Source organism: Corylus avellana, chromosome 4 (assembly GCF_965113065.1).
Source record: "Corylus avellana chromosome 4, dhCorAvel1.hap1.2, whole genome shotgun sequence".
Taxonomy (NCBI): Eukaryota; Viridiplantae; Streptophyta; class Magnoliopsida; order Fagales; family Betulaceae; genus Corylus; species Corylus avellana.
Window position 1 is genome coordinate 2,721,574 of NC_142493.1, and position 15,194 is coordinate 2,736,767.

Sequence of the window (15,194 nt, forward strand, 5' to 3'; positions counted from 1 at the left end):
CACCCTCACCCACCTACAGTCTAACCCCCACAAAACCCAAATGGCACCAAAACTCATAACATTGATTTGACAACAAAACCATGACAAAGAAAGTGATGAAATTCTTACCAAGATCTTCCAACGCCGATGTTTCTTTCTCTTTAGTCTTACTTTTTGCTCCACCGGGCTTATCCTCACTCTTACTCTCACTCTCTTCATGCTTCTTATAATCATTTGGCCGAAGCTCCGGACCGGTATGCCGGACCCAACTCGCAGCATAAAGCCTAGAGGCTTGCTTCAACACCTGCACAACAGCACAACAATAAAGGCAAGAAACGGAAAGATGGCAACACTCAGAGAGAAGACGCATACCTGCGATGGCTATGGCAATGGCTGAAGTAAACGTCAGCGTGTTCAGTTCACTGAGAGACGGATTTCGAGCTGGTGACGTTTGGTGGTTTTGGATGGTCGGCTTAACTGGTGATGGCATGGGTGGCGTTCGGTGGCGACAGTGCTTGGAGGTTGGCGGCGGCGGAAGATGAGGGGAGGGAGGGAGCAGCGTGGGAGAGGAAGAGAGGCAAACGTTTTGGGGATTTTGGGGAAGAATGAAAATTTTGAAATCTAACCTGCTTTTAGTCCATCACGCGTGATTGTTTTTTTATTTTATTTTAATAAAAAAAAATTGATAACTATGGTTCAGTTAACCACGCCACCTCAACAAGGTGCGGATGAGTTGCTGATAGAATGCTTCTCCCTAGCATTACTCTTATAATTTAGTGCAATTGTTAACAGAGTAATGCTATTCAGAAGCATTTCTTGCGGAACTTGTCCGCAAAAAGGCTGGTTAACCCAACCTGGGTTAACTAGCCTTTTTATTTTTTTATTTTTAAAAAGAAAAAATTCACAATCATGCGTGAAGGACTAAAAGTAGGTTAGGTTTCAAATTTTTCATTTTTTCCCCCCAAATCCCCAAAATGTTTCCCTCTCCTCCTCTCCCACGGTGCTCCCTCCCTCCCCTCATCTTCGGCCGCCGCCACAGAACGCCACCCATGCCACCACCGGTTAAGCCGACCATCCAAAACCGGTCACGTCACCACTTGAAATCCGGCCGACCTCTACCCGCCACAACTACCAGCGACGCCCACCATCCAAAAACCGGCAAGTCACCAGCTCGAAAATCTGGCCGAACGCCACCACCGGTCATTTTTCTCTCTTATTATCTGGTTTTTCTCTTGTTTTGGGGAATAGAATCCTGGTTATCTTGCTGATTTCGGAAAGCAACCGAGGCTTCCTTGTTGCAATTTTTTGTTTCTATTTGTTCCTGGTTTAACACATTTCATAAATTTCTTATCGAAGCAGAAGCAGCGCTGACCCGAACCAATTTCTCTCTCTTTCCCAAACAGCAGGCCACCACGAAGCAGCAGCGCTGGCCATCCAAAAGCTGGCAGGCCGAACACTACCCTAATCTGACATTTGAGGTAGGCTGAATGGGTATAGGTTTTGTTGGGCTGAAATCATGATGACCGATTATAGTAAGAATTAGTGGTTTTTTGTTTGATTTCGAAAATGGGTAAGAATTTTTGGGTACATTTTGTTTTTCATTGGGGATTATGGGTTTGGTTCTAATTTTTTGATTTCTTTACTATTTTGATGGAATTTGGATGAATGATTTTCGGATGGAAGGTTGATTTTTGTTGAGTCCTAATTTTCTTGGTCAATGTGTTGAAATTTTTTGGGAATTTCTCTGTTTAAGCCGAATGGGTTTGGGAGAAGCTTTCTTCGGTTATTCTTTGGTTTTGGTTTTATTTGCACAAGATCAATCTGCTTCTCTTCTCAATGGAATTTGTGTTTTTGTGGAACAATAAAAATTGATTTGTGTTGTGATATAGGCTTCTACCTCTCCTTCCTAACTTGAAAATTTCTGACGAGTTTGTTGCAATTGCTACTATATATGTTTTGATTTTTTGGTTTCGGTTTCGGTTTTGGTTTTATTTTAAGAACAGAAAATCAAAACAGCACAGAAAATCAAAACAGCTATATATGTTTTGATTTTTTTGTTCACAAATGAAGATTGAAACTATATATGTTAGGAGGAAGACAATGAAAAATAAATTTCAAATTATGTAAGTGATTTATTTTAACTTACCTAGCTCCAAGTTCTTATGGTCAGCCACACTTAGTAACTTTGATCTTCTCAATCAAAAGAATGATAAACATTGTTGATATAATATTTCTATTGAGCTGAAAACTATAAGTTTTTGCCCTTGCAGGCATTGTTGATCAACTTCCAAAGATGACCATTGTTCTATTAGTTGATGAAGGCACAATTCCTGAACATTGCCAACTTTGTGATGATATAATAGATTTTCTTATGCTCATCAAGGATGCCATCATAGCAAAAGGCTTGTCAAGGATATTGACGGTTTCATATTTTTATATAATTTTGTACCTTGTTGATTTAATTGATTGGTTTAATTGGATATTTGGGCGAAAGGATTTTTTGTATTGCTGAAGGGTTTGGCATTTATTGGTAATCCTGATAGCTTTGGGAGATGATTTTTTTGTATTGTTGAAGGATTTGAGAATTCCGACTTAATAATAATGGTTTCATATTTATTGTAATGTTGACGGCTTCATATTGTTATGTAATTTTGTACTTTGTTGATTTAATTGATTGGTTTAACTGGATATTGGTGGGAGATGATTTTGTATTGCTGAAGGGTTGGGCATTTCTTGGTAATCCTGATAACTCTCATTACATAACAAATTAACTCTCCCATTACAAAACAAGTATTACATAATTTCCAATACACAATACATATTAACACAAAATATTTAAAACAAAAAATCAACTTCAAGAAAGGTACATAATTTGTTTTTTTGTTCTATCATCCTCAAAGAGTTACATTAAGCAAAACACTAGGAACTATGACAGTTACTTGCAAAACCCTCCAGGTTTACGCTTTTTTTTTTTTTTCATGTATTTTATTTTTGACATAGCAAGAATCTTATATATTGAAAGGAAAAACATTATAAGAACCAGAATTATCCAAAAACAAATTTACAAGGTAGATTACCAAAAATTAAATCACCATCCGCCTCTACACAAAAATTTTCCATGGTGATCACCTAAAAAATCAAGACACTCCCAACACTAACCCCATCTTATATTACAAAATAAGCCGTGCTCTCCAACAATACTTGGAGCCTGTTGCACCTATGAAGCAGATAGAACTCAATACCAATAATGAAAAGAAGGAAAAAGCTATAGTATGCAGTAGAAAGATATTGCAAACAACCAACAGACCGTCAACATTAATCTAAATACTAAACTGATAATATTTAGAAGAAAGTACGACTACATCAACAGTAATTGACGTCATTAGAACCACTAGTAACCTTCTCACTATCAACACCCAGAATCATTATACCACAAAAATGGCTAACTAGTCTATACAACACCAAAAAAGTGCCAAAAAAAAAAAAAAAAAGGCCAGTGCAATAGCCCAAAAAAAAAGCATTGTAGCTTGCGTTCCATCGATTCCAATTACTGTTCCAATAGCTCAGGTAGCCACATATCCTAGAAAATTATTATCAAGTTTTCAGATAACAATATAAACTAAATTTCAAGAAATAATTATTTATTTCATTTTTAATACCTGAGTACTTGCACTCTCTTGAATTTCAAAAACATCACAAGGAGCTTCGAATAAATACGAAACATCATCTCGATCCCTGGGAAGTCTTTAAGTAAGTAAATGTTTTATGTGGTGGAAAAAAAAAACAGTAAAAATGTTAAGAAATGCACAAAATGTTTTAATAATAATAATTAAGCACTTGGGGAAGGAAAGTAAGTAACCTTATTTTTTCGTTTCCTCTAAATGGGATTAGTGTTACACGGCTCATTGCTTTTTCTTTGTGATTTATTCATTGTCGCTTTTTCCACCTCAGACATCTTCCTTTTATGCGGTAACTTTCCTCTTTCTTTAGCTACAATAGGACTATGAACCTCATCACCATCTACCGCCAACTCAACATCATCAATGGACTCATTACATGTCAAAAGATACGCCTGGAAGTTCAAGAGAAGGTGGACTGGGTTCACAACTTGAAGCACGTAATTCTTTGGTCAACATATCAATATGCGTCCAAACTTCTGTGTAGTGATCCACGTTTCTTGCAGCGATCTCTGCTAATGTATGCATACCTTTGCACAAGCTGTCATATCTTTGTACTTCGAGGTTGGCACTCAAAGCATCAAAACTACATTTAATTAAAGTATATCTTCGCTTCACATCCTTCCTCCAACAGTCAAGATAATATTTGGGGGGCAAAGATGTAATGTTATGTGCACACAATAGAGCAAAGATGTATCTGCATAAGATGCCTCTTGAGTCAAAGGAGTCACATGTGCATTTTACTTCAAATTCATCTCCATCTTCATTGAAATCTTCATTGAAGTAGACAACATATGGTACTACTTTCACGTATGCATCTTCAACTACTTCATTTTGAACTTTTACCTGTTCAGTCACTTGGTAGGTGCAAATTGTACCCTCTTTAGTCAAAAGGGAGACAGTACAATAAATTCTGCTTATTATCTCATGCTGAACTTCTTTGAATTTGGTAATGGTGTAAACTTTTTCAAATTTTTCCTCAAAATTGTAGAAGGTTACACATGGAAGCTTAGTATTAAAAGACTTGAAATCTGCAAGACTCTCATTCTCAACCTTCTTCCGTAAAGCAACATCATATTCATCAACAAATTGCTTCAAAGTGGTAGACGGACGCAAATAGCCATCGAAAAAGGCATTTATACTTTCACTCCACTGTGTAGTTCTCATACCAGCCCAAAACACACCTTTCAGATATGCCGGTACCCAAAAAGTCCGCTTATTATATAACCGGCGCAACCAATCATGGTCCTTAAGGTCATAACTATTTAGTAGATTTTGCCATCTGATGCAGCGTGACTTAGTAGGCTGCAGCGAAAAACAACAATAAAGCAGCGGATAACTAATTCCAGATCTTGAGTCTATCAACGATCTAATAATTCTTCTAAAAACAATAGATATTCTCTAAAGTTTAAAGGAAAAGAGGAATAAACTCAACTCTGAGAATTCTCATTAATCAAAATCAATAATAATCAACAACTGTTTTCTCTGGAGGCTATAAGCATATATTTATAGCCCCAAAACCCTAAACATAATAAAATATGACATAAATACCTCCAAAACCCTAAACCTAATAAAATAACGAAATATTGACTCTCAAAACTCTAATCCTACTAAAACAAGGAAATAAAGACGGCTTGACCTAATTTAAAAACGCAGAATAAAACATAAACAGCTCCGTGTGCGATCGATCGCAGTTCCAGGGACCTGGTGCGCAAGTGTCTGGAATTGCGCTCGATCGCAGGTACATGTACGATCGATCGCACTTCCTGGGACGAGTATCACCATCCCATCTGCATCATTCTCCCCTGGAGAGAAAACGTCCTCGAATTCGGCCGGTTCTTTCCATGATCCTTTGGATGCCCAATCAACTCATCTCACTCGCTGTTCCTCAAGACCAAGACAAGGCAACACCCAAAAATAAGCGTGACACTTCTCATCATCGAAATACCTTGATGGTTGACATGAAAGCCCCATACACCACTTGGCAATACTTCAGATTTGCCGTTCTTCTCCCGTTCCTTCTCCCTTCCATGTGCCATGAAAATACTCGAGAACGGGTCAACTATTGTTTCCCTTGTGAACATATAATTTTCTTCATCCGCATAAAACTCACCATAATCTTCGTTAGGAGAATTTAAAATATCTTCAACACCAAGGAAATCAACATAATCAACCTCTTTACCGTTAAAATTAGACACTTCACCTGAAAGGTCTTCATCAATCTCTTCATAATCGCCAACATCATTCGTGGGTTCTTCACCTCCCAATGGGTCATCTTCTTCGGGATAGAGACCGCCAAATATGGGAAAAAACTCATCTTCTTCGTGCTCTTCCGTGGGTCTTTCCTCTTCCCATGAGTCATCTTCTTCGGGCTCCTCATCATAGGTTGGTGAGGAATCCCAATCCACGAATCCTTGCGAAGGATCCTCAACATCTTCATGTCTGAACTCTTCATCATTAAATTCGGACTCCTGAAACTCTTCATCCACAAATTCTTTTTTCTCCTCCACAGAATATGGATTCGGTTTATGGATTTGTGGTTGGCAAGTAAGGGTCCAATTGGCCTGTTGTGGACTCTTCACCTCACTCCATGTTTCCCTAAACACCTTTTTTTGGTATGAATTTTATATTTTCTTTGTCACAGCCATAGACCCTTGTCTCCAATTTTATGACTTCTGGCCCATGGTATAACTATGGGGGAAAGAAAGCGACGCGCATATATTTCAATAGTTCTCCCAACTATTGATCTTCAATTTTCCTTTCCGCTTCCTAGTTCTCTTCAATTGTTGCCACCACGCACCAACTCTTCCCCGGAATGTATGTACCACCAAAGAGACTCGTTGTTCATCGGGCACCTCGTTGAATTCAAAAACCTCTTCAACAGCCAACACCCAATCCAGAAATTCGTCGGGTTCTAGATCCTCGTCGAATTTCATAATTTTGAGTTCGAATCTACTCACCCACCGATTGGCATGAGCTTGCGCAAGGTGTTGACGTCCGTGAGTTTGGCGCTCCGCAAACGGGTTTCTAGATCCGTTCCCATGTTGACCACACAAGTTGGATAATTGGGTGGTGAGGTCTTCAATTTGATCCCTCATAGCCCTGAATCAATCCTTCGTGTGTTGCCAAGGTTCAGTGATTGATTTGCCTTCCGCCTCCGCGAATCACGGTCTCGGTTGGCGACGACAACCATTCGGCCCACCACTCATGTGTCACAAGCGAATTGCCGGTTGCGCCTCCCCATTCATGAAAAGTAATTGAGCTCTGATACCAACTGATGCAGCGTGACTTAGTAGGCTGCAGCGAAAAACAACAATAAAGCAGCGGATAACTAATTCCAGATCTTGAGTCTATCAATGATCTAAGAATTCTTCTAAAAACAATAGATACTTTCTAAAGTTTAAAGGAAAAGAGGAATAAACTCAACTCTGAGTATTCTCATTAATCAAAATCAATAATAATCAACAACTGTTTTCTTTGGAGGCTATAAGCATATATTTATAGCCCCAAAACCCTAAACATAATAAAATATGACATAAATACCCCCAAAACCCTAAACCTAATAAAATAACGAAGTATTGACTCCCAAAACCCTAATCCTACTAAAAAAGGAAATAAAGACGGCTTGGCCTAATTTAAAAATGCAAAATAAAACATAAATAGCTTCGTGTGAGATCGATCGCAGGTACAAGTGCGATCGATCGCAGTTCCAGGGACCTGGTGCGCAAGTGTCTGGAATTGCGCTCGATCGCAAGTACATGTGCGATCGGTCGCACTTCCAGGGACGAGTATCACCATCCCATCTGCATACCATCCTACCTCAAAGTCACCACATGTTTGAGAGTTATAAACACATTTATGTATGGTACTCTTAATGGCAGAATAATTTTTATATGATTTAAACTTGTTTGGAATTTTTTTCAAAATGTGCCATAGACAATATCTGTGTCGGGTTCCTGGGAAAACTCTTGCAATTGCATTTTTCATAGCCCGATCTTGATCTGTTATAATTGCAATCGGCGCTCGGCTGTTCATGCAATTCAACCAATTCTGAAACAACCATACAAAATTTTCTGTATCCTCACTAGATATTAATGCTGCTCCAAAAAGTATTGACTGACCATGGTGGTTCACTCCCACGAACGGAGCAAATGGCATACCGTATTTGTTAGTCAAGTATGTCGTGTCAAATGTCACGACATCCCCAAAACTTTCATACGATGCCCTACTTCTTACATCAATCCAAAACACATTTTTCAACCTAGAATCATCATCAAAATCAACTGCAAAGTAGAAACCATTATCGGTTGCTTGCATCTTATTCAAATGATCTAGAAGTGCTTTAGCACCTCCTTGGCCAAGCCGAATGTGTTTTTCCTTGTTAATAAAGTTTCTGCAATCTTTTTCTATAAAAGAAAGATTCTCATACCCCCCAGCTTCAACAGCAAGAGAGTTAAATTTCTAACTTAGTCCAATCCCAGATATATCATTTACTATAATCTTTCTTCTCACATTAGAATTCAAATTCCTATTGCATTTATAATATCTTCCCTTGTTTGGACTTAAATCATGATTGTGGTCAATAATCACACTAGTCACATACCACTTTGTTTCAACCAACTTTGCATTCAACTTCGCCTTACAATCCGTTTTTATTGTGGGATATGGCTTATTTATCGTGGGTTGCGGCTTGCCTTGACGCCCACATGCAAGGGTGACACGTATCTCTTCTCCAGTGATTTTGTCTTTAGTAATTTTTTTGATTACCACCCCAAAACCTCTTTTCCGACCAAACCGCCTATAATATGAGAAAAGTTTGTTTATGGAGCTAAACGTCATACCTCGCTGAGGTTGCTCAACATTTTCGTCTTCACTTACGAGCTTCCACTCAGACTTGCCCTTGCCCTTGCCATTATTGTTGTCCTCATCCCTTATAGTTTCATTTCCATCTACAACACAAAAAATAAATAAATAAACTAACAAACAAACCAAGATGCGTATATAATAAAATTCAACAAAACATCATTCAACAAATAAAGCATAAAATGTACGAATGAGAGAAGAAGAGCCTAACAAACCATTTTCAAGGACAATTTCAGAGGGCAGATCATCACCAACACGAATATGTGTACGTAAGTTGTCATCTTCGCATTCATTTTCCGAGTCCATCTAGGAGTTATTGCAAGAAAAAATTCAAATTAGAAACATGAACTCAAAACATGAAAAACATGAACTCAATGGTCCAAAACCCTCCAAAATTAGCACTGAATCTTCGACCCAACTCCACAAAAAATGGAGCTCATTTTTTAAAAGGTACCTAAACTTATGTTATTGTTTAGCTTAGGTACCTAAATTACTTTCCCTTTTTAAAAGGTACCTAAACTTATGCTATTGGACAATGAAGTACATGTGTACTTCACTGTCCTCAATTAAAGCTCCCTCTCTCGCAACGCAAAATCTGTTTTTGTTGAGTACATTTTACTGGTTTGCTTTAGCATTGGTTGTAATGAGTGGGAATGGGAGACTCAGTGAGTGGTGGTGGTGGTGGTGGTAGTAGATTTCTGAACCCATGGGTTCTTCATTTCCAGAAGATGGGTCTCTAGCTCAAGTGCCCTATCTGGTATGTTTTGCTTATGTGTTTGTTTTTGTTTTTTGTTTTTTTTTTCTTTCACATTTTTCTTTTTGTGGTTGGTTTTGGGTTTGTTCGTTAATGCTCTGATTGGTAGCTTAGAAAATCCATGGCTGAAAGACAAACAATTTGTTGGGTAGCGCGAATCCTTTTTTCTTATTTTTTGGTTCACATTCTAGAAGAGAAACTGGATTATAATCTTATGCTATTGTTTGGCTACAAAAGGGAAAGTAATTTCAAATTCATTTTTAAAAGGCAGTAATCTTATGCTATTGTTCAGCTTAGGTATAATTTTCGTTTTTTTTAAAAGGCCCCATTATCCTTATTCTATGTTTGGTTGCTAAGAAAACTAGTTTTGAACATGATACCAAAACTTGAACAAAAAGCAATACCAAGCGAACTAAAAGTCTTTTAAATTTTAGAAGAGTTTCTTACCAGGGAAAAGGCCATGGAGGGCGGCGGCGCTGCTGCTTCGTGGTAGCCGATGCACTGGATTGCGGCGGCCGGTGGTTTGGGAAAGAGGGAGAAACTGGGTTCAGGTCGGCGCTCCATAAGCATAACGTAGTGGTTGGCGGCGCTTCGTAGCCACTGAATAGTGTGGCCGGCGGTGGTGCGGTGGTGGACAGTGGTGGCAGCCGGTTGTGGTGGTGGGTGGGAGGAGGCAAGAGAAATTGAGAGAGAGAGAGAGGGGCGGGAGATTTGGGATTTTGGGGGTAACAGTGAAAGTGGGATTTTGGGGGTAACAGTGAAAGTGAACGTGTGCGTGTAGTTTTTAATTTTTTATTTTTTAATAAAAGGGCTGGTTATCCCAGCCTTTTTGCGGACAGGTTTCGCAAGAAATGCTTCTGAATAGCATTACTCAACAAGAGTACTTAGCGCCATTCAATGAGACAAATCAATAAGATGGCATAGAGATCGACATTCCATCTAATTCAATTTTTGCATCCATAATTAAATACATTAATTTAAATTAAAAATGTTCAAAATATTAAAAAAAAAAATGCCCTTTATTATTATTGAATAAAAACGTTGGGGTGGTTTGCATCCACTTTTGCTTTCGGGAGTGGTCGAATCACCCGCACGAACCCCCAATTTTGGCTTTGAGAGTGGCCGAGCCACCATCACAAATTTTAGAAGAGGGCAGCCGAACCCCCCTCACTTTTTAAGTTTTTGTTTTTATTTTGATTTTTAACTTATTAATTATTTTCTTGTTTAGAAAATAATAATAATAATAAATTAGTATTTAGGCAGTCCTTATGGACTTTTTTGTCAAAAAATTATAGTTCAAGTGTCATTCTTAGTAATATAGTCATATCTTACAAGTATTCGTTTTATTGCGAGTGGTTATTTATTATGGAAATTTTTGCACAACAAAGAGACCACATCAGCAGTGCTGATGCAGCTATGGCTCATTCTGGTCAAGAGAATTCCTTATGTTGCTAGCCAAGTGAGGTAGGTAGATTAGAGACTCCCGCCAAGATAGAAACCTAGGAGTAGCCTCCCTACTTTGATTGACCTTGGCCGGTCATTTCTTGTGTGATAGTGAGATTTTGGTATATTAAAGCTTTGTGTCTTGAGTGATTTTCTCCAGATCAATCTCTGCCAGTCTATAGAGGCTTGTTAAGCCGAATCATTTAAATCTTGGTATTGTATGGGATTGCCTAATCTTTATTATTCTAGGTTCTTTTTATTTTTCGCATTTCACACGTCTTGCGAAATAGGATTAAATTTCCTAACATTTTGTTATTTGATGGTATGTTTTATTGGTTGTGGAATGAATTATATATTGACTAGGATTTATTAACACGTTTTAAAAATTTTGGTTCCAAATTTTTTACAAACGTTTTCTCAAAAAATATCGATAAATTAATTTTATAGTATATTTATAATCTTTTATATATAAACGCTAGTAATTTTTCTCAATATACGTTTCCCTTAAACCCCAGTAATTGTTCTCAGGATTTGAATTATAAACCCCAATAAATGTTGAAAAAATTATCGGCATTTTCAGAAATGTACGTCCACAAGAAATCATTATCGTAACATTTCTCATATATAGCAAGGGAACAGGAACCTCTTAGCCAACCATATAATTCATGACTTCACTTCAATTTAGCAGTACGGTGCACCAAAAATCTTGATCGAGCACTACCACTATAAGCAATATTGACATCTATTGTAGATCGAAGCCAATTTATTACACAATAATGCCTTATTCATCATGACCTAATCATTATATTACAAAATCCTTTTCATGCATGCATGCGGGCCATTACTTACAAGGAATGGTGTTCTGCGCAAGGCAGGACTTTGGCTTAGACAAAAATGCATCACATTCAACTTTTGGCCTCTGATTTGGAAGTCCATTAATACAATTCAGTTTTGGATCAACAACTTTTTTGGCTATCAACTTTGTGCATTCAGGGCAAATCTCGCTGAAATAGTTGTCTGATAAATCGAGTTGAGCTAGCTTAGTGACCTTGCAGATAGTATCCGGGACCGACCCATAGAGCTGGTTCTTAGCCAGATTAAGCTTTTCTAAATCAGCCAAGCACTGAAATGATTCGGGACCCGTCAAGGAATTTCCGCTCACTTCTAAAACAGTCGCGTTTGCCAATGACCCAATCTCAGGCGGCAAGCACCCTGTAAGCTGGTTGTCGTTGAAGAGCGCCTACTGGAGATTCTTAGCTTGGCTGATGCTTTTTGGGATTATCCCTGTGAATTTGTTGTTTTGTAAAGTTAGATAAATGGCTGGTGTGGCACCGATGTTATTGGGGATGTTTTAGTCAAAATTGTTGCCGTTGAGGAAGATTGTGTCCACATCTAGCGTGAACAATTCAAGTGGAACGGCGCCGGACAAAGAGTTAAACCAAAGGTCCAAGTAGGTGAGTTTTTTGGCGCCAAGAATTTCCTGTGGGAACTGGCCGGATAACTTCTTGTTGCTGAGGTCTAGCACAAAGAAGTAGGGAATGGCGGAGATCTCCTTTGGGATGCCACCTAGGGGTGCAAAGGCGGGCGGTTAAAAACCGCCTGCTAACCGCTAACCGCTATAACCGCCAACCGCCTAACCGCCTAACCGTCTAATCGCATTAACCGCCTAACCGCCATAACCGCCTAGCGGTTAGCGGTTATTGGGTCTACTAACCGTAACCGCTAACCGCTAACCGCCTTTTTATATAATATATTTTTATAATTATAATTATAAAAATATTTATACATATAACATAATCACTTGATCATTAAATCACAATTTTTTTTAAAAATAATTAAATTACAATTTGAGTATTAATATATTATCACTATAATTTATATGATTATATCATATAATCACTTGATCATTAAATCACAATCATTTGAGTATTAAGGTCACTTGATCATTATATCATATAATCACTTGATCAAGTGATTATATATCATATAATCACTTGATCATGTACAATGATAATCACAATTGATTCAATTGAATTAAACAATATATTACTTATAACTACAAGTCTACAATTTAATTAAAGCATTATTAGATACTTTAGGAATTTAGGATTTAGGAGTTTGAACATTACCATTTACCATTAGATATTAAGTTCAATTCAAAGAAAAAAGATTATAAGTAAATATGATAAGAATTTAAATAATTAATTATATGAATCATATGATATAATTTAATGAGATCTTGAGGAAGAGGATGATTTGGCATGTAAATCAGAGTTTGATCGGTATTCATTGGATGAGTGTGAAAAAACAATAAAAGATTTTGATATTTTAGGTTGGTGGAAGGTTAATGCGTCCAAATACCCTACCCTCGCAGAGATAGCTCGTGATGTATTTGCCATTCATATTTCCACTGTTGCTTCTGAATCCGCATTTAGCACCAGTGGACGTGTATTGGATTGCTTTAGGAGTTCATTGTCTCCACTTACCGCTGAAGCCTTGATTTGCACACACGACTGGATAAAGAACCGCCTAAGCAATGCCGAGTTGGAGGTGTTTTTGGCAGAATTTGATGAGCTAGGTAAATGTTTATAAATTAGTTATTTGCAACTTCATTTAGTTTTCATTATTTATTAATTTATTCTAATTATTTATTCATAGATGTGATTCAACCTTCAAGTTCAAGTGCTGCTTCATCTTTTGCCTAGAGGTTTGTTAGTAACGAAGGTTATTATTTTTTGAATTGTCATAGTATTTTAATTACAATACAATTATGTTAAGCACGTTTTGATATGTGTACATGCTTGTGCCTTAATATTATTATGTTTAATATTATAACTTTTCTTCTTTTGATGCCCACAGGATTTGCTAGAGGACCAAATGAGATGATTGATGAAGTTTTAATGTTTTATTTGTATCATTTAATGTTTTATTTGAACTTATTTTATATGTTTTGTGTTGAACTTTTTTTATATTTTTTTTTATATGTTGTGACAGTTATCTGAATTCTGAACTTTTTTTTGTATATTGTGTTGATTTCTTTTTTTTTTTTTTTTTTTTTAAAAAAAAAGTTAACGAGATTTAATATTTAAGGAAATTTTTTTTAAGTACAAGTAACTGTAAATTTTTGGTCAAATATTTTTTATTTTTCAATATGGGCTCTTTTTATAGCAATTGGGCCCAAGAAGATATTAAAAATACAAGAAACAAAAATGAGGGTAAAAAAAAGCCCAAAAAAAAAGTCCAATTTTAAAAAAGCGGTTAGCGGGCGGTTATCTATTTCACTAACCGTTAACCGGCCGCTAACCGCTAACCGTTAACCGCTAAGCGGTTAGCGGTTGCGGTTAGTGAAATTTACTAACCGCTAGGGCGATTACGGTTAGCGGTTATTGCCACTAACCGCTAACCGTAACCGCCTTTGCACCCCTAATGCCACCGGTGAAGCCGTTAGAGTTGGCAGGGAAAGTGGTTATGTCAGTTAACTTTTCAATGAACCCATCGAGAGTGAGACCCTCCCCTTTCTTACCAGCAAACTCAAAGCCGTTGAAGTCAACTCAGGCAACTGTTTGTTGTTTATCGGCCGGATAAAGGTCACAGAAGAAGCCCTTGTAATTGCATACGTTTTTGTCATTGGGATCCCATGTTTTCAAAATGCCTTTTGGGTCATTCGCGACTCTTTTTTTGAAATCTTGAACTATCGGGTAGAATTTCAAAACCCGAGGGCTAATCCCACCAGCAGACGGTGCTTCCGACGGTGTTTCCAATGCTTTTCTCCTCGACCCGGCATCCACCCCATTGTAGAAGCACGAATGAAGCAAGAAAGTTGATAGCAAAAGGAAAGCAAAAAAAGAGATGGTGCCCATGATTTTGATTCGATTTGCGCGCTGAATCTCTTTCTATGAGAGGATAGATATAATTATGGCAAGTTTATATATATATATATATATATATATATATATATATATATAGAGAGAGAGAGAGAGAGAGAGAGAGAGGGGAGGGTGCGAAGAAAACCACAGATGACATTTTATTCTAGTTATGTTCGCCACGCATATTTTGTCTATTAATATCCAATTTCAAAGGTAACACTCTGTTACACAGGTAACACAGCAAACAACAAATTATCTTAACCCCAAAAATTTAATTAATTACCTTATTTAGTCCCGTTATCATTAGTCAATGTTTCAATATCTAATTCAATACGATTATCGAGGATAAAGTTTTTTTTTTCTTCCCCATAAATAAGGGTAAATAAAGTTTCTTACGTAATCTATTAAACTAACATTTGTTCTTACCCTACATCATCCTCACATGTATTGTTAAATCATATAGAATTTTAATTATAATAAAAATTAAGCTTTGCTATGAGATATATATCAAACTTGAAAGGGATTAAAGATGCTGATGCAGCGTGACTTAGTGGGCTGCAGCGAATAACAACATTAAGCAGTGGATAAATACTTCTAAATCTTAATTCTATC

General features: G+C 37.3%; 1 long non-coding RNA gene and 2 pseudogenes across 1 annotated transcript; 1 reads left to right on the forward strand and 2 right to left on the reverse strand.

The window, feature by feature from the left end:
• Window positions 1–3,856: 3,856 nt before the first annotated feature.
• On the reverse strand, window positions 3,857–8,825 carry LOC148586141 (protein FAR1-RELATED SEQUENCE 5-like; annotated as a pseudogene).
• Window positions 8,826–11,557: 2,732 nt separating this feature from the next.
• LOC132177221 (uncharacterized protein At4g06744 pseudogene) lies at window positions 11,558–14,576 on the reverse strand (annotated as a pseudogene).
• LOC148586142 (uncharacterized) lies at window positions 12,996–13,719 on the forward strand. The gene is made up of 3 exons (XR_015912020.1): window positions 12,996–13,294; window positions 13,375–13,423; window positions 13,576–13,719. It is a non-coding gene; the product is annotated as an uncharacterized LOC148586142 (long non-coding RNA).
• Window positions 14,577–15,194: the final 618 nt, after the last annotated feature.